We start from the raw sequence: 26790 nt of genomic DNA, 5'->3' as shown, positions 1-26790 counted from the left end.
AATCATTCTATTCTTTGAGTGTTTGGTAAGTGATTGGATAGATGGTCTGAGGGATAGTAAAGAGCCAGGGGTGACACTGCGGTGAACTAGACGGATAATGATGTTCTCAGTAATAGGAAATCATGGAAGATAAATGGGTTTGGGGGAAAAGACAATGGGTTCTATTTTGGACGAGTTTGCATTTCCTTCAGGACTTTTAGTAGGAAATGTCTAATAGGCAGCTGTTAATATGGGACTAGATTCTATGCCTCAATGTATGGGTCAGGGAGTCATCTTCACTGAGAAGATAGTTGAACCCATGTATGAATTCATGTGTGAATCCATGTATGATGAACCTATGTACCTGATGAAATAATTGAGGAAAGGTTTAGAGGGAAAAAAAAGGAGAAAGTCCAGTACAAAGCTTGTGATGTACCTAAAATTTGTTGGTATGATATGAATGAGATCTAGCAAAAGAATATGATAAAAAACTAGTCTGATAGGAGGAGAACCAAAAGAGAGTAGTATCCCTAGAAATCAGAAAGGAGAGAGGATCTAGGAGGAAATGGTGATAAATTGTGTCAAAGAGTAGAGAAGTGAAGGAGGAAGAAGAATGAAAAGAGGTCATTAGATTTGACATTTAAATGATGGTAGCTTTGGAGAGAGCAATTTCAGTTGAGTGATGAGGTCAAAAGCCAGATCCATGGGGTTAAGAAGAGTGAAAGAAGTTTAAGCACTGACTTTAGAATGTTTTCAGGGAATTTGACTGAGAAAAACTCGGGCTGGCAATTAGTGGTATTCTAGGGAGAATTTTTCTGAGGATAGGGAAGACTTGAGAGTGTTTATGGTATCAGATATTTGTTGTTGTTCAGTCATTTAAGTTGTGTCCCACAATTTGGGGTTTTCTTAGCAAAGATGCTAGAGTGGTTTGCCATTTCCTTCTCCAGATCACTTTAAAGTTGAGGAAACTGAGGCAGATAGGGTTAAGTGATTTGGCCAGGGTTGCACAGTTATTAAATATCTGAAGTAGGATTTGGACTCAAGTCTTCCTGACTCCAGCCTGGGACCCTATTCTCGGTGCCACCCTGCTGCCAGGTGAGGAACCAGTAGATAGGAGAGATTGAAGAAGAGAGGAAAGAGTAATGAGAAGCTTTATGCTGGAGAAGACAGGAGGTTATGGGGTCAAGAGAGCATGTGGATGGGTTGACTTTGGTGAAGAGAAGGATCAGCTCATTTCTGGAGGCTGGATATAAGGAAGAGCCAGTGAGGGGATGATATAAAGTTGCGAGTTGAGTGGAAAGGGAAAATAAGTAGTTTTTTGAGAATAGCTTCAATCCGCCCCCCTCCCCCAGCAGAATAGTGAGAGCCTCTGCTCAAGAAGCAAAGGGATATAGTTTGAAGCTTGAGAGAAGAAATTTGGAATAAAGATGATGAAGAATGGGATTAGAGTCAGGAGGACATATTGGCTTGCTGGGGTAAAGGCTCAGATAAGATGAGATAACTCAAATCCATAGTCAGCATATTGTTTACTTTCTCCTGCTCTGCTCATTAGTGCTTGAGTAGGAGTAGAGGAAATAGATGAAGAAATAACCCACAGGAGGGGTTTGATGCTGCATGAACAGTGACAGGATAGAGGAGCAAGGGATCTCAGAATAAAGGAGAAGGAAGGACAGCTCAGGTGGCTCAGTGGATAGAAAGCCAAGTCTAGAGATGGGAGGTTCTGGGTTCAAATGTGGTTTCAGATACTTCTTAGCTGTGTGACCCTGGTTAAGTCACTTAACCCCCATGATATCGCCCTTACTGCTCTTTTGCCTTGGAACCAATGTATAATATTAATTCTAAGATAGAAGTTAAGGTTAAAAAAAAAGGAATGAAGAGTTGAACTGGTTTGTAGCTGTGTGACCCTGGGCAAGTCACTTAACACCCATGGCCTAGCCCTTACTGCTCTTTTGCCTTGGAACCATTGCACAGTATTAATCCTAAAATGGAAGGTAAGGTTTAAAAAAAGAAGAATGAAGAGGGGAACTGATTTGCTAAATATTTGAAATTGTGAAGCAAAGAGACTAAAGTTAAAGCAGAGGTAGTGACCTGGAAAAATTCTGAGGGAAAGGTGAGCAGGCTATTTTGACTAGAACAGCAATCTTGTGCTGGATAAAGGGGATACAGAGAAAATATAAATAAATGACTCATTCCAAAGAGCTTACACTCTACTGGGAAGAATAATGGATACCTAGAAGTTCATTTAAATTGTATGAACTATAAATTTAAAAAGGAATTTGGGGGAGCACTGTGCAGTTACTTGGAAAGGTTGACTCTAGCCAGAGATTGAAAACATTTAAATGTCCAGTTGAGGGGTTTATATTTGATTGTGTAGACAGTAGGGAGTGGTTTCTGGAGCAGGTGATTGACATGGCAATGACTGTGTTATTATTTTTTAAAATAGAAAAATTTTATTTAATTAATTAATTTAGAATATTTTTTCCACAGTTTCATGATTCATGCTCTTTCCCTCCCCTACCCCCCCCATAGCTGACACATAATTCCACTAGGTTTTACATGTATCATTGATCAAGACCTATTTCCATATTATTTATATTTGCAATAGGATGATTATTTAGAGTCTACATTCCCAGTCATATCTCCATTCAATCATGTGATCAAGATGTTGTTTTTCTTCTGTGTTTCTACCCCCACAGTTCTTTCACTGGATGTGGATAGTGTTGTTTCTCTGCATTGCTGCTAGTAGAGAAGTCCATTACATTCAATTGTACCACAGTGTATCAGTCTCTGTGTACAATGTTTTCCTGGTTCTGCTCCTTTCACTCTGCATCACTTCCTGGAGGTTGTTCCAGTCTCCATGGAATTCCTCCACTTTATTATTCCTTTGAGCACAATAGTATTCCATCACCAACATATACCACAATTTGTTCAGCCATTCCCCAATTGAAGGGCATCCCCTCATTTTCCAATTTTTTGCAACCACAAAGAGCCAAGCTATGAATATTCTTGTGCATGTATTTTTCCTTATTATCTCTTTGGGGTACAAACCCGCAGAGCTATGGCTGGATCAAAGGGCAGACAGTCTTTTATCGTCCTTTGGGCATAGTTCCAAATTGCCCTCCAGAATGGTTGGATCAATTCACAACTCCACCAGCAATGCATTAATGGATGACTGTTTTAGAAAGATAATTTACACAGATATGCAGAAGATAAATTGGAGAGTGGGAAGAAAAGCCAGAATTTGGAAGTTCAGATGAAATGAAAACTCTTACCTTTTGTCTTAGTTCAGATATTTTAGATCCTAATGAGTATTTTAGTATTCTAATTGCAGTGTGGCAAGGGCAAGGCAATTGGGATTTAGTGACTTGCTCAGGGTTACATAGCTAGGAAACCTCTGAGGTCAAATTTGAACTCAAGGCTTCCTGACTCAAGGCTTGGCACTCTATCCATTGAACCAGCTAAATGCCCTCAGTGAAAAGGCTTTTGGAATAACAAAGTGAGAAATGAGAGATATCTCTAGGGATCCTTTTTGATTACTCCAACCAAAGTGGAACAACAAAGTGAAATGAGGAAAAAATGAATCTTACTCAACATGAATTCATGGAGACATGATCACCCCTTGTGTGTGTGTGTAAGTGTTTGTGTGCACACATACTTCCCAGAAGGTCAGGGGAAGAGAGAGAAGTTTGGGATGAGTTCAGCAATTTTCACTTCAGATTCAGGCAGAGATATGTCGGGATTCACAGGGCATCAATTTTGTGAACTCGGCTGGTGCATCGACTTTAATATGATGTCTTTAGCACAAGTATCCATTATAATCATGATGTAATAGGTAAAGAGAAGACATTAGATATTTTCCCCTAAAGAGACAACTTCTCTAACAGAAGAGTGATGAGAGTTGGGAAAGCTCTAAGTTAAAGGTTTATAGTTTTAAGTAAACTAAGAAATTTGTTAGGGGGCAGCTAGTTGGCCTAGTTGATAGAGAGCCAAGTCTGGAGTCAGGAAGTCCTGCATTCAAATGTGACTTCAGTCACTTCTTAGCTGTGTGACCCTGAATAAGTCACTCCACTCCAGTTGCCTAGCTCTTGCTACTGTCCTACCTTGGAACTGACACTTAATATCAATTCTAATAAAGTAAGGATTTTTTTAAAAAGAAAGCTATAATACTGTGTTCATCAAATTATTAAAATAGTATTGGGTTCTGACAATTGTATACAGCTCTACAGGCACAATGGTTGTTTTAATAATCAATATGAATGGTTTTGCTAATTGCTTTTCTGGATGCATGAATATAATTTCAATTAACATTAATTGAAAATACGTACATACATCAGGTGAGAATATACTCTGGGCTTTTATTAAAAAGGCAGCCATATGGTTTCTATAAATACAATCCTAAGTAGACTATGTTTTGCCATGATTTAAAAAAATTACTTCTGGAGGCTAGAAATTGAAGTAATTTCTATTTTGAATTGATAATGACAAAATATGCATAATGCTGACATGTCAAACATTTTTATCGACCTTCTGGGTAATACTAATTATGTGTTATTATATTATAATATATTATACCAATAATAATTTTGATAGCTGATATTTCTATGGAACGTAAGCTCCCCGGTAAAGGGCTGTTTATTTTTGTTTCTATATTCCCAATGCCTAACATAGTACCTAATCTATAATAGCTTCTCCATAAATGCCTATTGAGGCATGAATACTATTTTAAAATTTGCAATACAATTTGTGAGATAGTTGATAAAAAATGAATGGGGGCAGCTAGGTGGCTCAGTGGATGGAGAGCCAGGATCAGAGACAGGAGGTTCTGGGTTCAAATGCTTCTTAGTTGTGTGACTCTGGCAAGCCACTTAAGCCCCATTTCCTAGCCCTTACTGCTCTTCTGCCTTGAAACCAGAACATGGTATTGATTCTACGAAAGTAGGTGAGGATTTTGAAAAAGGGAATGAAGAAACATTTACTAAGCCCCTACTAAGCAAGTACTGTGCTAAGAGCTAAGGATAAATAGAAGTAAGCCAGAATCTGATCTCCCCTAGGAGAGCAGTCTGGGGAAGTGGTTGGTCCCAGAAAAGTTCCCCTCTCCCAGCTCAGAATTCTGGTGGGGAGAGGAGGAGGCTGGCCAGAGTGAAGGAGACCTATTTCCAGGGTTCTTATGAAGAAGCTATGAGCTCAGTTGCCTCATGGGCATATTTTTCCCCCTTTGGTCCAGATCTGTGATTTCACTCTTGTAAGGTAAGTGGCACAGAAACTGGTACTGGAAACTGTTGCCAGTAATATAGATCAGAAACTCCCCTGTAACTTAAAGTCTTTATAATTGGAGTCCTAAAGCCCATTACTCTGGGACTCTCTTCTTTGGGTGAGATCAATGCCTTGTACCTTCTTGGGTGACTGGTCAGAATTAGTGAGAACCCCTATCTCCAATTTGTCAGTCAATTCACCCATATTATTCCACTGGCGTTGACCTCTACCAAGGAGGAGAGAGTTCCTGACTGACAGGCTCTGGGATTTGAGTTATAGCTTAGAAAGTTGCCTGGGGATACTAAGAGGTTAGGTGAATTACTTCTGGTCACACAGCCCATGCATGACAGTGATGGGACTTCAAATATATATTTTTTTCTTTTCTCTTATTGACATTATTGAAATGTCTATCTTGTCATTATACCCCACTCTATCTCTCCATTTATAACATGGGGAATTCAATTATACATGCTTTACATAGCTTTTAAATTGAACAAAATAAAGTAGGTTTATATATAATGGAATACTAGATTGGGACTAGAGAGTTCTATAAAGGATATCCAGTCCATCCTCCTGATTGGAAAGAAGATATTGTATGGAAGGATGGAGAAAAGGTTCGACTTGAATTCATGAAAATCTGGTTTCAGGTCCTACTTTTGACACATACTTGCTGTATGATCACAAAACAAAGGTATCCACCGCATGGCCCCATGCCTCACAGGACCTGTGTAAGCAAATCCAGATTAAAATGTAATATTTTTAAATATAATATTTTTAAATATTTTTTAAATAAAATAAATTTTTAAATAAAATATTTTTAAAAATAAGTGAAAATTCAATAAAACAAAGAATGTTAAATTAATGTTTTCTAAGTAAATACATGGGTGGGCAAGCGTCTTTATGTATGGTTTAGAGGCCTGTTTCTATTTAGTTTGATGCTATGGCTCTAAACAGCTCTCCAAGACTCTAAGATAGAGAGGATTCTCTGTTCTCTGTGTTGGAGACAATTTCCTCCTCCCTTTTTGCCCCCTCTTCTCTGGTAGAACACTATTCCCAATGATGCCAACTGAATAAAATACTATTATGTGTTAAAATCTTAACTTCCTATATTCCTGCAAATTTTCTCCTGAGGGGAAGGGGAAGGGCCAATGATGGTGTTTTCCTCAGTGTACTGCCACAGCCGGCCCCTTCTCCTCCCAGCTCTGTACACACTGTGATGATAAAGAATCTTTCAACATCTGTGTCAGAGGGGTGAAATGATTTGGCCAAGGTCACACGTATAGTAATTGATGTGGCATTCAAACTAGCTTTTTTACTCAAGATGTAGTAATCTTTCTACTTCATCACACTCACCTTCTTTGCAAACTTTAAAATGGCAGTTATAATTATTTCCATATTTCTTTGAATTATTCAGCTTTATCATTTTTATAATGCAATAATATTATAACCATATATCATAGGTTGTTCAGTTATTCCCCATCATTGTCTCTAGGCTTTTCCTCCCCACTAAAATAGTACTACAAGGAGTCTTTTTGTATAGGTAGATCTTTTTTCCTTCTGTCAATAATCTCATTGGGGAATAATTGTGGTAGTGGAATTTTCAGATCAAAGGGCATTCACATTTTCATAATTCTTATTGTATAAATCCATACTGCTTTCTGAAAAGGTTGAATCATTCATGTCTTAGTGAAAAATACAATAACTTGCCTGTTTTACGATAGTCACATCAGTTTTGAAATTTGTCATATTATATTATCCTCAACAATTTGATGGGGGTCAAGTAGAATTCCAAGGTTATTTTAATTTCCATTTCTCTGGTTATTTGCCATTTCAAAATGTTTCCCCCATGGAGATAACTTGTATTTCTATGAAACTTTTGTTGGGACTCTAGGAAAAAGAACACACTCACACAAAATGAAGTTAGGAGTAATATCTTATTTTTCTGGAATCACTGGCAACACTGTGTTCTACACAAATGAATTGTTTAATTACTCTACATCAATTGATCAGTCAAAAAGTGTTTATTGAAGACTTACTATGTTTCTGGTATTGATTTAGTGCTAGGCTAGGGATGCAAAGAAAGACAAACAGTAATTTTTGTTCTTGAAGAGGAGACATGGAAGAGACAACCCATAAACAACTATGTATAAACAAGATAGGATAAATTAGAGATGCAAGAAGGAAGGGTGAATGAAAGTAGCTTTTTGTGGAAGGTACCATTTTAATTGGAGCTTAATAGAAGCTAGGAAAACCAGTAGGCAGAGATGAAGAGGGAGTGAATACTAGGCATGATAGACAGTCAGTGAAAATAGAAAATGCCCAGAGTTGGGAGATAAAGTATCTTTACATGAGGCACAGCAAGAACTGCTTCAGTCCAGTGGCTTGAAAGGTAGGTGAAGGTTGAGGGCAAAAATGTAAGTCAATTGGAAAGATAGAGACCAAGTTGACAGTAATTGGTAGAATCTGGGATTCAAGCTTAGGTTCTTTTACTCCAAATGGAGTGGTCTTTTAAGTTCATGGCACTCACATTCTTTGCAAACCTTAAAAGGTCTTTATTGGCCAAGTTGCGAAGAGCTTTCAATGACAAGTAGTAGTAAAGGGAATGTATTCCATTAAACTTGCTTACTGGTGTTTAGTAGTAGCTTAATGAATGTTTATTAATTGATTGGTGTAGATGTTTCCTTCACCAATGTGGATGGCAATGAAATCATGTCTTCTCATTTTATGCAAATTGTGTCTTTTTTTCCATTCATCTTCCATAGAGGATCTCTTCTTTATATTGGTAACCTTCTTCTGGTTCTTTTGATATCTCAGTGTTACTTGTATAGTATTTGCATCATCTATCTATTGTCATTTATTTTCACTGAACAACTAACTCACCTCCTTTTCTGTACATCTATGTCTTCAATGATGTCTGTTATGCCACTTCTTGTTCCAAGTCGTCACTGGTGATGTGTTACAATATACTTTCCTTTTTTGATTTAATTCTCCTAGGTTCATGGCATTTCATGATTCACAGCTATATAGCACCATTGGAAGAACATTGGTTTTATATTAAATTTTTAAAAAGATAAGCCACTTAAGATCATTGATAGCATCAAAGAATTTCCTACATGCAATTTAATCCATCCTCTGCCTTCTCTTTATTCTATGCCTACCTCATTATCTATTTAAATCTTCCTTACATGATTATCTATCTATCTATCTATCTATCTATCTATCTATCTATCTATCATCTCTCTACCTGTTTATCCATCTGTGTATATATCTATATATACGTGTGTGTTCATTTATGCACATATATCTAGATAGAAACTAGCTCAGTGAGTTACTTGCCCTACCATAATTGAGTAGATACTGATTCATTTTGACTCCAGAAGATCTGCATTCTTATCTTGCGTTTGACATAATAATTGTGTGACTGTGGACAATCCATATAATATTTCTTGGCTGGGGAAAAATTTAAAGGAAAAACTGGAAAACTAAGCTTATTAAAGCAGCAAGTTTAATTCAACATGCAATTTCAGGTAAATAGACTCTTGTCTTCTGGAGGATCCTTGTCCTTTGGATTGCTGTTTTTCTCTCCTCTTGGAGACCATTTTGGACACTTCTAGGCTTGAGGATTTTTTTTAGAATAGTAGCTGTGCTCCTCAACTACAGCCAGTAATTTTTTTGGGTGTTATTGCTTATTCTTTCTAAATTAATAGGCACTAGACAACTTTTGTATATTAAAGCCTACCTTCAAAGACCATTGTGTTTTGAGGTTAGAGGGCCCAGTAGATTAAAACTTCACTTACTGGGTCTATATCAAATATAACTACTGAGGACTCAGAGACCATGTGCCTGAGTTCTTTTAACCACTTGGGATATAGGTTTGGTAATTTTTAAGCACTTACTTTTTCTTAATTAGATGGCATTATGACACTCACTATAATAGATAATAGCTGACGTTAATCAAAACAACCAAGTTTCTAATTGAATTGATAAACTAATCCGTCCCCCCAAGGCACTTATAGCATTTTATGTAGAGTGAGAATAATTAGATATATTTATACAATATGGTGAAAATTAAAAGTAAAAAAAAAAGCATGATTTGTAACTGTAATTTAAAGCATTAGGATTTTTCCAGTGATGAGTATCATCAATGAGTCTCTGGAGTAATTCTGAGCATAGTTTCCTTGGATATTAATAAACTATGGAATATATGCCAAATGGAAACAATAACAACAATGAAAAGATATGAATATTTTATTTTTATAGTAATATGTATTGGTGATGCTCTAGAGGGGATTCTTGGTAAGGTATGTGTCAAACTAGAAGGCTCTGAAAGTTAAATCATAGTTCATAGATCTAGAGAAGGAAGAACCCTTAGAAGCCATATGGTTCTAGCCTTTTATGGATGATGAAATTGAAGCCAAGGGAGACTCAGTGATTTACTCTCTGTCAAATAGATCCTGAGCAATGATTGGGTCTCCTTGTCACAAGAGCCTAAATTCAATGCTAGAAAGTACTAGCCTCTGCAAAGGGACATAGAACTCTTCAAATTGGAGCTTGGAAGCCACTATGGTGATATAAACCTGCTGTCAGAACAGATATACTCTGCCTGAATATATTTTCTCATACTTCTAGAATTTTGAGGTGTAGTTAAGTTTGTTAAATAAGCTAGATTCTTATTTACTTAACCGAAATTAATCCAATATATTTTTATGCCATGAAAATTCATTAATTAAAAGCGATTCAATTCAACTATTATTTATTGAGCATCACCTTATGAATACGATGCTATTCTAAGTTTTGGAAACAAAGACAAAAATGAAAGAGCCTTCTATCAAAGAACTTATAGCCTATAGGAGGAAAATAATGTGAGCAGATGTACTTCAGATGTACAAAACAAATGCAAAGAAAAATTTTAAAATGCAAACTAATTTCTGTGGGAAGAGCATTAAAATCTTTTGTAGGACTAAAGATCAGATGTTGAAAGTTTAGACAAACTGATGTGAACCAAAAACTTACCTGAAGCACATTAGAATGCATCTAAACCCGCAGAGAGCAGAGATCTTTCTGAAAGGACAAGCATTAACACAAAAACAATGGCAGAGTGGATAGAGTGTTGAACCTGGATTAAGGAAGAAATGAACAAAGCCCTGCCTCACACACACACCCTGGGCAAATCATAATCCATCAGTTTATTCATCAGTAAAATGGGGGTGGAAAGGGAACAAGCATTTATTAAATATCTATTATGTGTCAGGCATTGAGCTAAGTACTTTATAAATATTTTATTGGTTTTCACAACTATACTATGAAATAGGTCCTTGTTAACAGTTGAGGAAACTGAGGCATAGAGAAGTTAATTGACTTTCCCAGGAACCTAAAGCTAGGAAGCATCTAAAGCCAAATTTAAAATCAGGTCTTTCTCTCTTTCTTTCTTTCTTCTTCTTCTTCTTTTTAAACCATTTGCTTCTTTTATTTCATTTTCTTTTTTCTTTTTTGAAAAAATTTAATTAATTTAGAATATTTTTCTATGGTTACAAGATTCATGTTCTTTCCCTCTCCTCATCCCACTCCCTTCCTAAAGCCATTGGGTTTTACATGTGATCAAGACCTCTTTACATATTATTGATATTTATACTAGGGTGATCATTTAGAGTCTACACCCCCAATCATATTCCCACCAACCCATGTGATCAAGCAGTTGTTTTTCTTCTGTGTTTCTACTTCCACAGTTTTTCCTCTGGATGTGGATAGTGTTCTTTCTCATAAGTCCCTCAGAATTGTCCTGGATCATTGCATTGCTGCTAGTAGAGAAGTTCATTACAATCGATTGTGCCACAATGTATCAGTCTCTATGTACAATGTTATCCTGGTTCTGCTTCTTTTATTCTGCATCAATTCCTGGAGGTCATTCCAGTTCACATGGAATTCCTCCAGTTCATTATTCCTTTGAGCACAATAGTATTCCATCACCAAAAGATACCACAATTTCTTCAGCCATTCATTCCCCAATTGGAGGACATCCTTCATTTTCCAATTTTTTTGCCACCACAAAGAGCACAGCTATGAATGAAATCAGGTCTTTTTGATTCCAAGCCTAATATTTTTACTCATTGTACCATCTGGCTGGAGATGAATAGAACCAACTTCACAAAGTCATTGTGAGAGTCGTGTTTTGCAAATCTTAAAGCATATATCAATCCTTGGTAGGTATCATTATTAGGATGATAACTTTATTCCTTATTGCCCAATATTTATGGGCTATTAAAAAGCCCAAGGGAGTTCAGATAGAATTTCTTATAAGAGGTGACCTGAGATCAGCTTTATTAAGGAAACTAAAAGGCATAGGTAAGAGCCTGCAATCTGAAAATGATACCAAGTCTGGGCAAGAGCAAAGATAGTAGGCAATAGAATGTTACATTCAAAGAGACCCAGATAAAATCAGGTGGCTGAAATATAAAGTAAGGGACAATAATGTGAAATAATTCTAGAAACATTGTCTGGAGGTTGTTTGTGAATAGTGTTAAATATTAAAAACAGCAAGGAGAGAATGCTGAATACTGGCTGAAGGCTTCCCAGAGTAGACAGTATTTTGAACTGAATATAGAAGAAAGAGAAAGATCCCTAGAGGAGGTGGTGAGGAATAAGTGCATTGGGAATAGCCTGTGTGAAAGTAAAGAAGACAGAGACAGAAATATTTAAAAATTAAACTCTTTTTAGACTTCTTTTACACTATTGCTAAATGTATATTTTGAATAGCTAAAGAATTATTCTTTGTCATTATTATCAATAAAAATGTATGCAGTTCACACAATATAGATTTCTAATTAGTTGATCTGCTAATGGAAAAAAAATTGAATTTTCCCTGCCTTAAAATTTTATCTATTCACATTTATATAATACACAGAGAAGAAATATTTTAAGTGATTGCTTATACTTATCCCTAGAGACAAGGAAAGATCTTAAAACAGGCATTGTGGGTAGGCAAAATAGGTGTTGGGGCCAGGGAGGGAGTGCCACTGAGATTTGATAAGGGTGGAGAACAAAGAAGCTGGATAGGCAGGAATACTGAACAAATACAATGAAACTTCACCTACTTCATAGTATTGCCTAAGGCTGACCTTTCACCCCCAAGTGGGTAAATTTGAGGAAAAGGGAGATTTCCAACTGGATCAGGAGTGCACAAGTGGCTGAATATTGAAATATAGGTTAAGATATATAAAGAAAAGGATAAAGAAGTTCGTTTTGTGGCCATCTTATGAAAGATCTGGGAATGAGACCTGTATTCCTGATTCTAATTTTTTTTTGGGGGGTGGAGGGGTAGAGGCATTAGACAACATCATAGACCGGAATGATCTTTTAAATTTATTGTTTTAACTCTGCAGCATCCAGGAGGTATGGGATCAGAGGGCATATAGTAAGAACAGAGATATTACATAGTGTTAAAAAAACCTAGAGGAAGGCCTCCAGGTCCTTGGGTGAGAAAGATCACTGTGTATTGGTCACAAAGTCCAGGCAAAAAAGTGAGACATATAATATGGAAGCCCTGAAGGAGTCCCTTATTGACTCTTTTTAAAGGCACAATTCTTAATAAAACCTACTTATCTGATTTCCTCTTTTGCCTGAAGGAAGAGCTAGGGAGAAAAGACAGACAGTTCAGGAGTTCTGCTTGCCTAGGAAGTAAGTGTTCAGAGCCCTAGAGGAAGGCCTTCAATGTGTTCCATAGATCCCCTATGGAAAAGTTATGGGAGAATAAGTACATTTCTCACACAGGATGAGAAGGGATAGATGGGCCATTGGAGGGAGATTACCCATATGGATAGGATAATAGATCCATTGAAGTATGCCTCAAGGCCCTATGATTAAATACACCTTTTAAACTTTTAGGAATTAAATACTTGTATTAATTAAGAACTGTTTAATGTTGTTATGTGTGATGATTACATTTATTGTCAACATCTCAAAATAATTTACTATAAATAGATATGTGCATGATGCTTTGCCTTGTGTCATAGAGAGGAATTTGAAATGCCAGAATCATTGTTCTCTTGGAATTTACATCCTTACTTAGAGGATTAACCTTAGTGGGAAAAGGCACATAAAAGAATGTATAGCATAAACAAGCAACCAATATAGAAATCCCAGAAACAAATTGGGCGTTTGCAATGTAGACAAACAGTGGTGCAACTATATATAGTTTTGGTGCACACTGAGGAGTCATAGCAGCTATATGTACAGACAAGGTAAAGTAGGGAAGAAATCAGCACCTTCCTTCCAGTTAGGAAAAACTCTGTGAATTAGAGGTAATTGAACATTTTTTTTTCATTCTCCCCACCCTTCTCAGTCAAATAGTGCTTATGTGATTTGTGAATTTGATTGAGTTTGGTTACACACAAATAGAAGATATCTAAATATTCAATTTTCTGATTTTCACATATTTCAATAGGAGATTTTCAACCAAAAATGTTTATAGGTTTCTAATAATGTTATGTGCAATTATATAGAATATGGCCTTGTGCTGAATACTGGAACCTCATAGTATTCACTGCAAAGTGGAGCTTAGTTATGTCAAAAGAGAACAGTATTGTGGCTCCATCAATGATAGCTCCCATATTGGGGTAATATCAAAATAGTCATTTACTTGATTCAACAGCAATCAGTGGATTTATTGGTGAAAATTATGTACAGAGTGCTGTTCTCTTTATTGATGGAAACACAAATATTAATAACCAATTAACAAGCATTCTTAAGTATGTGTCAGATGTTGGGGGTACAAAAATGAAACCATCTATCTATCTGTCTGTCTGTCTATCCATCCCTCCATCCATCCATCTATCTCCATCCATCCATCTCTCTCTTTCATCCATCAATCTGTCATCTATCTATCAATCTATTTAATTCTTTTTTGTCTATATTTATATGACCCGTTATTTATATATATATGTGTATACAAACAACCTCCTTCCACATGAAATATATATGTGGTAATTAGGAGAGAATTTTGCTTAGTAGGGGGAGGAATTAGAAAAGGCCTCATGTAGAAGGTGGGCTTGAGTTAAGCTTTGAAAGAAATGAAGGTTCAAAGAGATGGAAGTGAGGTTTGAATACATTTTAGGCACAGAGGAGTGGGAGGACAGCCTTTGAAAAGAAGCGTGATTGGGAGAAGTGTCATGTTTAAGAGTTTGGACCATAGGAGATCTGGAGGGGAGTCTGTTCAGTTGTTTTCAATTATGTCTGACTCTTCATGAATCCACTTGGGGTTTTCTTGGCAGAGATACTGGAATGGTTTGCCTTTTCCTTCTCCAGCACATTTTTCAGATGAGAAAACTGAAGAAAACACAGATAAGTGACTTGCTCAGGGTCATATGGTTAGTAAATGTCTCAGGAAATCTGTGAACTCAGAAAGATGAGTCTTCCTGACTCTAGACCTGCACTCAATCCATTGTACCACCTAGTTGCCCCTGAAGGGGAGCAGAATATACTAATACTGGAAAGATTGGTTAGGGCTAGGCTGTGAAGTAACTTAAATGCTAAACAGGAATTTGTATTTGAACTTTGAGGTAATATGGAGCCACTAGATTCCAGCTTATTAAATAAGGAAGTGACATAGTTAGACTTATGCTTTAGTTGAAATATTTCGGTAGTATGGAGAATGGATTAGATATAGGATAAGATAGGGTCCCTATTCTTGAGGAGCTTAAAATCCAGTAAGGGAGATAAGACACATACTCAAAGATCTCTAATAGGAAATAACTAAACATGGCATTTGCTCAGGAGATGCACAAAGTAGTGTGAGAAGTCGGGCAGGGGTAGGGCTTCAGGGAAGCTTTATGGAGGAAGATGTCTTTAAGCTGGGTTTGGGCAGGTATATAGTATTTTAGCAAGAGGAGACCAAGGTTGAAGACATTTGAGTAATGCTGGGAGCAAAAGCCCAGAGAGGCAGAAAAATGTGAGATGTGCATTTAATTTATGGAGAACGCCTCTATTTCAGTGCATTTCTTTAGGTACTATGGAAACTGGACTATTAAAAACTGTAAAATGTTTCCTTATGAAACCTTTCCTGCTTTATACAGTCACTCCTCTTTGCATGTTTTGCATGTGCAATACATTTTGAGAAATAAACAGGAAGTAGATGTCATTGCTTAGTAGTGTTTTGTGGGCTGGGATGTTATTCCTAATTGGAAATCATTGGAGTGGGATGTTATCCCCTAGATTGGTGAGCAGCCCTCCAGGGGATGTTTGTACACTCTGATGTTTGGGGAATATGTTATTTACCACCTGTAAGTCGCCTATCTCGTTATTTTTGTTGTGAATAAAGCTGTAGCCTTTACCTCCATTAAGTAGTGTGGTTTGGTTAATGGATGGGTAACAGGAAAGAGTGTAAGGGGAAGCCATTGTTAATGTGAACTCCTGCAGTTTTTATTATAGTGGCACCCGCAATAGTTAAGGTTGAGCAGCTGTTTCCATTATGAACTCCTATTTCAGGGGTTTATAACTCAGCTGTAAAAATTGGCTCTAGGCTAAAACTCGGCTTACAGGGTCTTAGCCCAGGAGCATTTTTCCCCCCACAATTTTTTAAAGAAAAAATATCAATTTAGTTGTTTTAAGTTATAAATAAAGCAAAAATAGTATAATTTTTTAAAGTTTAAATTGCAATGCTAAATTTCTAAAAAATGGTAATAATTTTGATAAAGTTCAGGCACAACAAGCACATCTTGAGATGCTGATATATCACCCAGTGCATGTTGATGCTATATGTTAGCAATGTCTTTATTTTTTTTTCAGGGTATAAAGTTGACTCTTGGAGTTTAAAAAAAAGCTGACCTGTAATTCAGATTAGGCAGATTCTGGTTATTATGGGATCAAGAATGGGAAGAAGTTGTCAGAGATTATCCAGTCTAAAATTACTAATTTTTCTAAGTCAAGAAGAAAGGGAGGCAGAGTTAAACAACCTACTCAAAATAATACCGATAGAAAATAATGGAGCTAGAATTTGAACAAAGTCTTTGGTGGTCAAAAAACTTGCTTTCAGGTGTGCCATGTTGCTCTATCATACCACTGAGGATCAGAGTCTCAAATATGCTATGTGATTTCTGAGAAAAACCAAGAATAGGAAGTTAGCTTAGGAGGCCTTATTCCAGAAAGATGATAGGATAGAATTATTTTAAAAATTCCCCTGTGGGAAGAAATATATACCAGGCATCTTGATGTAACCAAGGACAATGGAGCATTGCTAAAGGATATTTTTGACATGTTTGGTCACCAGTTTGGTTGGAAGTGGTAAGCTTTGGAAAGAGGAATCATATCATTCTAAATTCAGTTCTTTGTATTATATAATGTAATGTCATGACAACATGGTGAGGACCATAGTTCATGTCATGGGGAAAAGTTATTCCTGGAGATGGAGATCTAGTTATTTTGGAAGGTATTATTCTAAGTAGATGAGTATACAGTTATTAATAGGCTTCACAGACGAAGAAAGAGCAGGGTTTAAAAAAAGAGGGCCATAATTCAATATAAAGTATGAGAGTTTGGAGGAACAGGTAGGTAGCCTTGACAGGAGTAGAAAAGTCTACACTAGGAGAAGAATATGATCTTGTTTAAGAAAAGATAAGATATCATCATGCTGGTAGAATCTGGGTAAGTCTACAATTCCTAGGGGATTTTGGCAGAAAGTGATTAGGTTTTGTAAATGCCTCCAAGAGGCTTAAGGTTTTCCTATAGCAGTGAGGGTGAACCTTTTAGAGACCAAGTGCCCAAACTGCAAACCTCACATTGCATGTGAATCTCTGCTCCCCACCTTACCCCTGAAAGAGGAGGGAGAAAGTGCTCTCATTGGACTTCTGGGCAGAGGGGTGGATGATGTGAGAAATATCCTCAGGTGCAAATGGAGAGGAAGAAGGGAGCAGCCCCCTCTGGCAACTCCGGCATGTGTGTCATAGGTTTGCCTACATGGTCCCATAGAGTCCTTGACCAAGGAATGGTATAGCTGTATCTTGATTTGTTTTCATGCCAGAATCAAGACTGCCAAATTGTAGGTAACAATTTGAAGAATTATCAAGCATTTTGTGGCATAAATGCAATTCTTCAATTGAAGCCTTCTGTAAGAATGTGCAAAATTGAAAAATGTAGTTGGAATATCCTGTCATGGGGCTTCCCTAGGGTGGATCCTTCAGGGGAAGTCGACAATAACAACTAGGCATAAGGGTTCTCCTGCTGCTGTTGCTACTGCTAACATTGACAGGGAATAAATCACATAGCATATTTGAGACTCTGATCCTCAATGGTATGATAGAGCAACATGGCACACCTGAAACATTGCTAAAAAAAAGTTCTTGATATGGAAGAGGATCAATGTATGTTGCATCTGGTTCCTCATTTTTGTTTTTTCTCATGACAAGAACCAGAAAAATAATTAAGATCAATCTATTGAATACAACAGGCATACTGCTAAATCAGTTGTGGGGCCATCCATAGGTGTCCTAGGCTGGCCAATTTTTATAGTGATTGCATATTAAACTCACTCCATATGGTGTGTTGAGACCTCAGCCACAGCCTTAATGGCTAGGAACTCTGATTCATCAGAATGTCAATTGTAGGAGGAGTAGATACAGGGAGGGGCAGGGTAGATTGGTAGATTGAGTATTGAAGGATGACTTCTATTATTATACTGGAGTCTTCCGCTTCCCCAATGTCTAGTGTGGATCAGGAAAACCTAGGCATAAACTGGTTTAGTTTGGGGGTCTATAGCAGACTACAAAAATTATTCTGTTTCTTCAGTAAATCTATTGATAATGCTGTTAAACAGAGGAAAAAAGAAAAAAAAAACTAAAAATAGAGGATAAAGCGTTGCAATAGCTGCAAGTCTTTATGGTTTGGGGGGACTTTGTTTTCCAGCATATAGTGTTTTACCTGATCCTGCACAATGCCATGACATATTCCAAGAACATCTCCTTCAGGATGAAATGACACTTCTCCAGTTTGACTTGGTGAAATAGTGTGGGAGAAAGAATGATTCTCGACCAGCTGGGTGTGCTGGTTCAGGTCTTAGAAATAGGCCAGTCCTCCTTATTCTTAGTGCCTTCCCTCTGAGAATATCTTCATTTGTCCTGTATATATCTTGTTAGTCTACATCAAATACCGACTGGATGGCTCACTATTTGACCTTCGCCGCCTGACTGCAAAAACAAAGACAACAGAGAGACTCATCCTGGAAGCTCTCTTTGCAGATGACTGTGCTCTCATGGCCCACCAAGAAAATCATCTCCAAACCATTGTGGACAGGTTCTCCACCACAACAAAACTGTTTGGCCTGACTATCAGCCTCAGCAAAACAGAGGTGCTGTTCCAACCTGCACCAGGAAGACCAACTAATCAGCCATGCATTACAATTGATGGCATGCAGCTTTCTAACGTCAACACTTTCAAGTACCTGGGCAGCACCATCGCCAACGACGGGTCCCTAGACCACGAGATCAATGCCAGGATCCAAAAGGTCAGCCAGGTACTCGGGCGGCTGCGCTCCAAAGTCCTCCAACACAGCAGTGTGAGCACTGTGACGAAGCTCAAAGTGTACAACGCAGTGGTCCTCAGCTCGCTCCTGTACGGCTGTGAGACATGGACACTGTACCGGAAGCACATGAAACAGCTGGAGCAATTCCACCAAAGCTCCCTCCAGTCAATCATGAGGATCCGATGGCAGGACCGAATCACCAACCAGGAAGTCCTCGACAGAGCCAACTCCACCAGCATCGAAGTCCTGGTCCTCAGAACCCAGCTACGATGGTCTGGACACGTCATCCGCATGGACCCACCGCGAATACCAAGACAGGTATTCGTCAAGACAGGTAAAGTCAAACTTGAAGTGGGCTGGCATCACACCAAAGCAACTAGAACTCGCTGCCTCTGACAGAAGCAGCTGGTGAACCCACATTCACCAGGCTGCCACCACCTTTGAAGATGAGCGACCTCGACATCTTGCTGCTGCGCGTGAACACCGATACCAGGCCACAACCGCACCTCCTGTAACAACTGGCGTCCCAGGCCCCATGTGCCACAAACTCTGCGCCTCAGCCTTTGGACTCCAAAGCCACATGAGGGTACACCGTAGATGAAAATGCACAAAAACAATAGTCATTCTCGATCACCGAGAGACTACCACTATCTTGTTAGTCCATAATTGTTATGCTGTCTCCTTTGAACTGTGAGGTCCTTGAGAGCAGGGACTATTGTTCTTTTATGTTTTATTTTTCTTTGTATTCTCAACACTTAGTACAATGTCTGGAACATAGTAGGTGCTTAAGATATCTTTTTTCTAAAACCCTTACTTTCTGCCTTATAATCAGTACTATGTACTGGTTCCAAGGGAGAAAAGTGGTAAGGGTTAGACAATGGGGGTTAAGTGACTTTCCCAAAGTCACACAGCTAGGAAGTATCTGAGGCCAGATTTGAACTTAGGACCTTCCATCTCTTAGGCCTCTCAATCCACTAAGCTACTCAGTTGTCTCCTTTAATGTATTCTTGATGATTGATTGAGTAACTATTCCCTTGCTGCCCCAGTCCTTACCTCCATTTTCCATACAAGAGGACATAAAAATGGCCTTCTGGTTCCCTCTCAAGCCTTATCCAGAGGAGCAAATCCTGTATAGAAGGGGTTCCATTATCTCTAATATTGCTACTGCTAATTGTTGATTAACTGCCACCAATGGGGCAAACAAGCCTGCCCAGATTGAACAGGAAGGAAGTGCCTTCTGGATTAAACCATTGCTACCCAACTTGAATATCATCTGTCCTTGGGATAGGTCCTTCCCTGATGGTAACAGCAAAGGATTCAGAGTCCAAGAGCCTTAGGAAGTGCATTTCTTTAACTCTACATTCTCCTCCCCCAAGATAATGAGGCTTGATTTTTACCTTGACCCTCATTAAGAGGAACATTTAGAAGAGAAGGGGTCACTATTCCTGCCATAATCAACATCAATTGCCTGACCTAGTTAGTGATGACTAAATAAGCCCTGGGGACTGTGGTGCCCCAGACCACCAACTCAGCTACCAGCCTAGCACTTCCGGACATTTTCGAAGGGAGTGAATCTTGTGAAGATGGAATTTGTCAAATGTCACCCTAGATACTGCTACTCCTACCTCCTCAACATCCCTACCTACTGAAAACGGGGGGAAAAAAGTTTTAACTATCAAGGTCCCTGGCACTTTCAAATGGTTGAATCTCAGAAGCAGCTATGGTTTTATTCACAGAAAATGATATTTTAGATGAAGCAGTATTACTTATCTGCTTTGATTCTGTGTCCTAAGGATAATTGGACCTTTTGACATGACTTGAAGGTAAAATTTCATAAAATATTGTCTTCACCTATTAGAATGTGAACTCCTTTAGAGCAGGGACTACTTTATTTTGTATCCCTTGTACTTGACAAATGCTTTTTCATTCATTCATTCATTGGTTTGTTTGTTCATCCATTCATTCCATGGGCCAAAAGGCATACTAAAAATTGCCATACAACTTCCACAACACAATCTTCTTATCTCCCTCTAACACCTGAACCAAACTATAATTATCTAAAAGGGTCAATTTTGTAAAAGATGAATATCTGACTCAACTGGTCTGTCAGTTAAGGACGTGTGTGTGTGTGTGTGTGTGTGTGTGTGTGTGTGTGTGTGTGTGTGAGGGGGGTATCAGTTTCAGATGGTGATTGAATTCGATATTCTATAATCATATACACACAATATATTCATTATGTTTATGTACAAATGTGTATTGTCCATAAAATGTTACACTGTTTAAGTGTCCCTTCTACATTATTTACATACTATCTCTTCTGATAGAATGTAAGCTCTTTGTGATCAGGTACTACAGAAAATATTCTGTATTTGGAATCAAAGGTCTTGAGTTTGAAACCCCGCTATGCTACTTAAAATGGAGTTTCTGAGAGGAACTGACTAATTAGAAGAAGACAGGAGCAGAGAGCTCTTCTGGAATGAGAAAACTCTAGGAATAGATGATCTTCCAGGCAAGAAGGCTACTGGTGCATAGTGAAGAAAGAAGGCTGCAGAGTCAGGAGCAGGGATGTACCAGCGGCAAAGCTGAAATGTCCGGAGAATGAAGGATGGCTGGTCTAGTTTTGTTGGAGGCATGAATCAAACACCATCACTCCCTTAGATCATATCTGATATTGATATGAACCAAGTTTATTTTGTCCTAATAGAGTGAGGCTATGCAACAAGGACATGGTGGTACTATAGACCCCCCTTCCCACCTCATTCCTCCACAGGGAAATGTGTCTGTTCAGCAGGGCAGGGTAATATTACTTGTGTGGAATTTAGAAATCCACCAAGCCTGAGGCTCAAGTACTTTTCATGTGGCTAGAACTTTTTATGCCCTTAGATGACCAGGAAGCTTCGTCAAGGAAGCTAAGGTCAATCATGTATCAGGGGCAACTTTGCCCTAAGCCTACCTCATGTTAGCTGGAGGATGAGGTGGGGAGTGATCAGAGTCAAGGAAGCTGGGGACAATCATGTTGAATAATGAAGTGTTGGGGGAAGTTTTGTCTTCTTTTAGGTAAAGTCTCCCCATATTGTGGGTGGGAGTAAAGAAACTAAGAAAGGGAAATGTTGGTCCTTTTCTTAAAAGGGAGAATAATGGAAGAACTCGGCAATGAGAGAAGGAACTCACAGGAGCAAAGGAGAGCAAAGTGAAGTTATTTTGGCAAAGTTCAGAGAATGAAAAAATGGCTGGTCTGGCTCCTTTCCCAAAATGGAACTTCTGGGAATAAGTTTTAACATTCTCTCTCTATGGTTTATCAAGCAATTTCTCATAGATTAAAAGGCAGGATAAGAAGAAAAAAATTGAATAAGATAAGATAATCAGATAGATTCAAAACTGGTTAAATGACTAGATTTAAAGAATAGTTAGTTGGTGCAGTAGAATGCTATGCCCGGAGTCAGGAATATCTTAGTGAAACCTTTTTTTCAGACACATGGTAGCTGGGTAACCCTGAGAAAGTCATTTAACGTCTGTCAGTTTCAGGTTCCTCATCTATAAAATAGGGGTAATAATGGCACCTATTTCCCAAGGCTATTTTGAGGAGCCAGTGAGATAATATGTATCAAGGCTTTGCAAAGTTTAAAGCACTATATAATTGCTAGTTATTATATTGCATATTATCAATGGTTCAGTGAAAAAGTGGTAGAAGGCCTGAAACTGAGTACTGCCAGCATCTGTTCTTGGTTTGGTGATATTTAACATTTTTTATAAACGGTTGGATAAAGTCAAATGACATCCAGTGCTCATCACATTTGCACATGACGAAGTTGGGAAATATAGTTAACACATTGATGATAGAATCAAGAGCTTGAAGTGCTAAGCAGAATCTAGTAAGATTAAATTCAATAGAGATAAAAATGAAGTCTTACTCTTGGATACAAAAAAAGATGGGGGAGGTTTGGTTTGAAAGCAGTTTAGAAAAAGATCTGGGGATTTTAGTAGACAAAAATCTAATTCAATTTTTGTGTGACTTTCAAGGATCTTCAGCTTCCAGAAATAGGGAGTAGATAGTATTATATAGTTGGCTTAGTCCAACCTCACCAGAAGTATTCTGCTGTTTCTAGCATCATGATTTAAGAAGTTCATTGATAAGGACAGCTAGGTAGTACCATGGATAATGCACCAGGCCTGGAATCAGGAGGACTTAGCCTCAAATCTGGCCTCAGACAATTTCCAGCTGTGTGACCTTGGGCAAGTCACTTAATACCAATTACCCAGTACTTGCCATTTTTCCATTTTGGAATTGATTCTAAGATAAATGGTAAGGGTTTAAAAAAAAATAAGACCATTGATAAGCCAAGTATCCAGAGAAGGGCAACTAGGGTGGAGAAAAGAAGTTTCTTATTATGATCATTGAAGGAACTGAGCACATTTAGACCACAGAAGCCTCAAAAAGAACCTGATACTGTCTTCAAATATTGGAAAGGCTGCCATGTGGAGGAAAGATTAGACTTGATCTGTCTGTCTGTTTGCCTCTTATAACAAAGCAAGGAAGTGAAGTTGGAAGTTATAAAGAGGCAAATTTAGATTTGATTTCAGAACAAACTTCCTAACAATTGTTTTTGGTCATCCTTCATTTGCAAAGAGGATCAGTGACATTATGGGGTAATATCTTGAATTATTTATGAATTAGATTTAAGTGAGAGAGAGTTACATAGTCATCGGCCTCTCTCTCTCTCTCTCTCTCTCTCTCTCTCTCTCTCTCTCTCTCTCTCTCTCTCTCTCTCTCTCTCTCTCTCTCTCTCTCTCTCTCTCTTCCACAGTCATTAAAGTAGTCTTGGTGATCATGGCTCAAGATGTAGTGGATGACCTCAGTGTCTTCAATGTCTGATCAAGCTCTAAGTGGACATTTAGAAGTAGAATGGGATGTCTCAAAAGAGGATGTGTTCCCCTTTCTTGGAGATCTTTAAGCAAATTCTGAATTCTTTTCTTCCTTCCTCCCTTCCTTCCTTCCTTCCTTCCTTCCTTCCTTCCTTCCTTCCTTCCTTCCTTCCTTCCTGCCTTCGTTCCTGCCTTCCTTACTTTTTCTCTTTCTTTCTTTCTTTCTTTCTTGAATTGTTTATAATTATTTTTGATATGTTTGTATTCCCCATTTTTCAGTATTAGTAACTCAGTTTGGAGCTGTTTTAATTACATGCCAAATCTTTTTCTCATTTTTATTTCTTTTTGCCACTTTGGATCTATTTTGATCTTTGTTCTAATAAGTGGATAGCCTGATTATACACAGACAGTTGATTCACAAATGATTGCCACCTTAGTAATGACTCATTTCCTGTGTGTAAAATATGATCAATTTTATTTCTGGTTGTTCTTTGGTACTCAGCAGGTTTAATGACTCAATTCTTTTCTCAAAGGAAGTATTCAAAATATATAGGTTTGAAGATTCTGTGTGGTATCCAAGTTTTTAGTCACTCTTGTTCCTTATTCTTTAATCATATATTCCAATATTTTTAACATGCTTATCTAAGTCCACCTTTGCATTGAAATCACCAAGTGTGAGAGTATGTGCTGATTTATAAGGAGCATCTAATCAATTTCTTTATATATTTTTTTCTACCTCTTCATTCATTGTCTACAAAAGAAGCTGGCACATATGTTGTAGAAATATTTATCACAAATACTATAATTTAAGATGGCCAAATGTTCCATGAAATGATGTTTCTTGTTGTCTTTGGATGCCTTATAAAACCAGCTCTGCTAACTTTTAAATTTGCCTTTCTAAAGGTCCATTTAGCTTTGATTTCTAAAAAATCCTTTTTCTCATTTGATTTATGGTGAAAGTGTCAATATTATAATTTATATTCTTCAGTAGTACTTCTGCTGGTCAGTGAATGGACAAAGATCTCACATTTAGAATAACGATGGCTAAGTTAATTGTTCAAAGATTATCTAAAAGCAGTGTGATTTTTAGTATCCTTTAATACTTTTTAAAAATCTCTCCATGATCAAGACTGTAGAACCTAAAATAAATCACAGCATTGAAGGCCAGGTCGTATTTTTTTTTTTAATAGGTTGTCACAACCAAAGAATTATCAAGTTGCAACTCACTGGCCAACTTAGCAGAGTTATTGCTTCTGTTGCTAAAACTATACTTGAAGCCTTTCTGTTTTTGTAGAATTTGCCAGACCTTTTGCTGTGCTAGCATACTAAGGTCACTGTAATGCCACAATAAAGACCAGAGTAGGACCTTGTGGAGGTTAGTCACATTTTTTTTTTGCCAATTTTCTATATATTTTACTTATCATGTTTTAATTGAGGACATTTGATGCAAAGATTTTCCCCAATCAACAGTTTCTCATATCATTCTGATTACAGGACTACTTTGGTACTCATCATTAATTTGTTCCAGAAGGCAAATCGAGTACCAAAAAGATCTAGTACCAAATGAGTTTTTCCCATAAGGGAATAATGTAAATTGAATTAATCTGTTCCAGACGCCCAGAAAACCCAGATTTTATGTCATTATATGTATTAATGGAGTTATATTTTACTAAACAAACATTGATAATACATATACATAAGTGAAAACAACAATTAGATTAAATAAAATAATTTTAACTAACCTTACCTGTATTGAGAGGAGTTCATGACCTAAGGGAATGATGGAAAAGAGAAATATTATTGCCTGGGAAAGGAGTCCCTTTCCATGATATCTGAGGGTAACTGCCCTTCTGGAGTTCTTTCTTTTGGTCTTTTCTGTCCCTTATCACCACCAGACCCTGCTTGAGATTCTTCAGGTGTCAGCTTCATGAGAAACCTATGCAGTGATGTTTGTTTTTCTCTGTGTTTCAAAACTCCTCTAAAGTGGGAAATGATCTTCATCCCTTAACAAATTTACAGTTTTGTTTGTTAAAGCATTATCAAGGTGATGTTGTTCAATAAAGTTTTGTGCTTCCATCCATTTTGCACATATTTCCTTGATTAACAAAGTGGGAACATTGCCTGCTCCTCACCTGAGGAAAACTTCCCCCATCCACTAGCTGTTGCTGCTCTCCTTGAAGTTCTTACAGCTCCTCAGTGTTGAGCTCTTCTCTGTGTTCCTGAACTAACTTATGATCCTTTGTTTCGGCTGGAGCAGGCATATACTTCCTGAGATCTTGATGCCAACAAGTTCTAGCAAGCACTGTTGAATGCCAAGCAAACAATGAATACTGTGACATTTTTTTCTCATCAAAATGCATTGAATACCAAATTCAATGAGTTCCAAAACTGTTGTGTATCAAGCTTTGACTGCATATCAATTTGATTCATGGAGGCAATTAACTACTTACCAATTTTCTCTAGGTATGGACAATATAAAATGAGCTGGAGAAGGAAATGCAAACCACTCCAGTATCTTTGCCAAGAAAACTCCAAATGGGGTCATGAAGAGTTGGGTACACAGGACTAAACAACAATGAAATAAATTCTTCCTTACAAGGGGAACAATTGTGCTTTTCCACCTTAGGCCTTGGTCATGACTGGTTTCTATGTTTAGCTTTCCCTGCCTCCATTTTGGATGGGTGGGATGGGGTTCACAGATCAAGTTTATTCAACATAATTAGAAGCTTTTGGTCCAGTGATTCTTGGCTTCCCAGGATCCTTTCCCATGGAAAGCTTCAGTACAATAGAAAGTCTATGTGAGATGTGGGGTGCAGATGCTAGTAGCTTATAGCAGCTTTCCTTATGGGGACTTAGCCAGATAGCCTGGGGCCTAGGGTTGTTGGCTCCTGGGCATCCTGTCTCCAAGAGGGAGCCTGGAGCTGCTGCTGTTGTATGTTTAGATTCCATTAGGGATTCTGTCCCATTTTTGGACTGGTTCCGGGCTATGGACTAAAGGTCAAAGGCCAAGAATCTGAGAAGTCATCCTCTAGCCCCAGGTCCTGAAAGTTGTAGAGGGGGTACAGAAGCCAAGATGTATGCTCAGAGTAGGTCCCCCAGCAAGGGGAATTCTTGGGGGAAGAGGGGAGCTCTGAACACAAGTAAAAGGCCATAAACTTGGGAGCACAAGTTGAAGAAGTGATGGAGGA

This window comes from Monodelphis domestica, chromosome 3 (assembly GCF_027887165.1).
Source record: "Monodelphis domestica isolate mMonDom1 chromosome 3, mMonDom1.pri, whole genome shotgun sequence".
NCBI lineage: Eukaryota > Metazoa > Chordata > Mammalia > Didelphimorphia > Didelphidae > Monodelphis > Monodelphis domestica.
The sequence above is the reverse complement of the archived record's forward strand: the minus strand, read 5'-3'. Positions refer to the sequence as shown.